Genomic DNA, 3732 nt, shown 5'->3' on the forward strand with positions numbered 1-3732 from the left:
AAAATACAAACTATGTTAAATATCACTGAACTCCTTAATTATGGCTGGTTTTTGAATACCCACATGTTGCACATTTTACCTACCCACTGTCCAAGTGATGGGCATTCAGGTTTATCTATCTCTACCCGGATAAGAAACATCCAGGGTCCTTCCAACTCAACTCCATGAACATCTCTACAAAGAAAATCCCCATGCATGTCCCCTCAATTCCCCTTAGATATATTCTCAGAAGTAGTATGGTGGTTTTGCACTTACACTTCCTATGAATTAGTCATGCTACATTGTTCTCTAATAACACCAGGAGTCAATAGAGTTCTTATGCCTTTATGTCCCAGTTGCTAGTATCCATCTTTCTAAAGTTTGCTAGTCTGGTGATTTAAAGTCATAGCTCAGGGATCCCTGGGTGGCGCAGCGGTTTAGCGCCTGCCTTTGGCCCGGGGCGCGATCCTAGAGACCCGGGATCGAATCCCACGTCGGGCTCCCGGTGCATGGAGCCTGCTTCTCCCTCTGCCTGTGTCTCTGCCTGTATCTATCTCTCTCTCTCTCACTGTGACTATCATAAATAAAATAAAATAAAAATTTAAAAAAAAAAAATAAAGTCATAGCTCAATGTTGCTTTAATTAGCATTTCTTATATTACTCATTTTCTGTACCATCTTGTCACAGCCTCCTAGTTTTCTAAGTTTGCTCTTCTCTAAATTTTGTGTTAATCTACTTTATCTTTTTTTCTAAGAGTGTATTTTTCTAGTTGATTTGCAAGAGACATTTGCATATTTTCAATATGAAACCCTGGTTATTATTGGATTTTGTAAATATCTTTCCACTTCTCATCAGTTAATTGTCCAAAGAATCACTAAGGAATTATATGCAGCAGCTAGAAGCTACATTAGATGTACAAGTAACAATATGAACAAAAGGAAGACTCAGTTTTAAAAGAAATAGAATGAAAAATATAAGATAATATACTTACATTAATTAAGAATATATGGATATAAAACAATATGCTTTTGGAGGAACATATTCAAAGTAAAATATATAGATTAAAGATATTTAAATAGTTTTCAAAGAGGAGAAAATGAAAGTGCAGTATGAGAGAAAAAAGAGAAAGGAAAGAGAGAGGAAGTGTTGTAAGGACCAATGAAAAAAGTAAGCCATGGACTGAAAAATACAGTTAGTTTAATTAATTGCACTTAAATTTCTAAACAAAGTTGACCCATATAAAATGAAATCCAGAAATCTGATCAAAAGCTACATCAGGGGGCACCTGAGTGGCTCAGTCGTTTAAGCGTCTGTCTCCAGCTCAGGTCATGATCCCAGAGTCTGGAGATGGAGCCCTAATCCCCGAGGGTATTATGCTGGGGCTGCCTGCTCAGCAGGGAGTCTGCTTCTCCTTCTCCCTCTGGTCCTCCCCCTCTCATGCTCTCTCGCTCACTTGCTCGCTCACTCTCTTAAATAAGTAAAATATTTAAAATTTAAAAAAAAAGTCACATCAGTACAAAGGACCAACTCTACCTTAGGATACTTACAGATAAAAATGAAGATCCATAATTACTATAATCAGAATTGAACATTTATTTTCAAATAGATTTTTTATCACTATATGAACACAGATTTCCTTTAAGTGAGTTTTTTAGATTTTTTTCCTTTGTTCAAGGATTTTGAAGAATTATATAATAATTGAATTAGTAGTTCTTAATCCTCTAAGCTTGAAGGACTGGTGAAATTCCACAATTAAATACTTACATGTCTGACGAAATGTTGCAGACATTTTATTTCATCACATAAGTATATCTTATTAAATCAATGCCAACCACCACCTATTATTACTGTAATTTCTAAATAACAGGACTATGGAAATTTATAGCATTAAGAAAGTATAAACTCAAAATAAAGAATACTTCTTAAATCAAGCACATTCAGATTTTATGCAAAATATACATTATCCTTATTTTTCTCTCTGCATTATGAACTAGTGAAAATGTATTATGGTAGGATGACAATTAGGAAACACTGAGCTAGAAAATATCAATACAATCAAACACTCCAGGAATGTAATTCTACATTATAGTCAGAGAAAGAAGGAAGATATAGCTTGCCTCTGTATTAAGGATTATGCAAAATCCAAAGTATATGCCAAAAACAAATGCTATATCTATCACTAATAATTAAGCAAAATAATCATTAACTTGAATATGTTAGAAAGCAATATAAAGTAAATTGAAATAAAATGAATTGAAATTAATATCTTAATATTTGATCTTCAAAAAATTATTCTGAAATGAAACTTGTCAATATTCTGCTATTCCGCTAAATTGTTCTTTAAAAATGCCAGCAAAATTTCTAGAAAATAGGGCTTTGGGTGTGGGGCCACAGCACAGGGAATGTCCGGGACCCAGCTAGCTGAGATGCATACTGCGCTGCACCAGGCTGGGCTGGTGTCTGCACTGTCTGTGGATTGCTGTGTTCCAAAATGAGTAGTTGGACCAGACTGTCAAGTACTACACCCTGGAAGAGATCTAGAAGCACAACCATAGCAAAAGCACTTGGCTGATCCATACCAATCCAAAATGTACGATTTGACCAAGCTTTTGGAGGAGCATCCTGGCGGGAAGAAGTCTTAAGGGAACAAACTGGAGGGGATGCTACTGAAAACTCTGAGTATGTCGGGCTTCTACAGACACTAGAGAAATGTCCAAAATATAAGTCACTCATCTGGATAGCAGATCGAAGATAAGCAAGCCTTTGGAAACTCTCATTACTGCTATTGATTCTAATTCCAGGTGGTGGACCAGTTGGGTGATCCCAACCATCTCAGCACTGGTGGTTGCACTGATGTATCCCCTCTACACTGTCCAAGACAAACACATTCTTAGAATCCAATGAAAGAAAAGACTGCTTTGGACCAGGGAGAAAGAAGCCAATGTTAACTGTTTCAACGGACAGAAGGAAACGGTCACCTGAAAAATAATTTTAATATTTTTTAAAATTGCGAAACATTCCTTACTATTTAATTCTTTAAAAATTACTTTTGTTGTTAAAGTGAATTGCTGGGAAAAATGCAGCTGTACCACTTATGAAAAAGTCTGTCAGATGGTGCCTAGATGGTACCTAGAATTTATAGTCTTTAACCCCTAGTTATTGACTCATTGGCATAGCCAGATGCAAAGTTTACCAAATGTCAGGCCTCTATAAAATGTGTTAATTCCTGTTTAGTTTCCTGATTATATATAGTTAAAAAAATAACCCTATGTATAACAACCTTAGGTTTTTAGTCACACAAATAGGTGTATGACTATACACATAACAGGCCAAACTTTGGTGTTTATATTTATGTACCTTCGCTAAATGAATATCACAGAAAGTAAATTAAGTTTGTAAAATCATATAGAGTAGAAACTAACTTCTAGGTATTGCCATAAACAATTGTTTCTTATACATAATGGAGAGAACTAGAAGTATGACTTTACTAATATTTTGGACCTTCAATTTTTTTAAAGATTGATTGATTGATTGATTCATGAGAGATTTTAGAATTTAGAATTAAGATTAGGCTTGCCTATGTAGATATATTCTAAAGACAAATATTATAAATAAAAGCATTTAAAAAAAGTTCACAATACCTGATGTTATCAAATTATGCAGATACAGAAAGTGTCTTGGCCTTCTTTGTGGGCAACATTAAAGTGGTTGAAAACTTCTATGCTATGCAGTGCTCATGCGTGATATAAAACA

General features: G+C 34.9%; 1 pseudogene; it reads left to right on the forward strand.

Moving 5' to 3' along the window:
* The first annotated feature begins 1137 nt into the window (after window positions 1–1137).
* On the forward strand, window positions 1138–2953 carry LOC125754812 (cytochrome b5-like; annotated as a pseudogene).
* The last annotated feature ends 779 nt before the right edge of the window (window positions 2954–3732 follow it).

Source organism: Canis lupus, chromosome 3 (assembly GCF_003254725.2).
Source record: "Canis lupus dingo isolate Sandy chromosome 3, ASM325472v2, whole genome shotgun sequence".
NCBI lineage: Eukaryota > Metazoa > Chordata > Mammalia > Carnivora > Canidae > Canis > Canis lupus.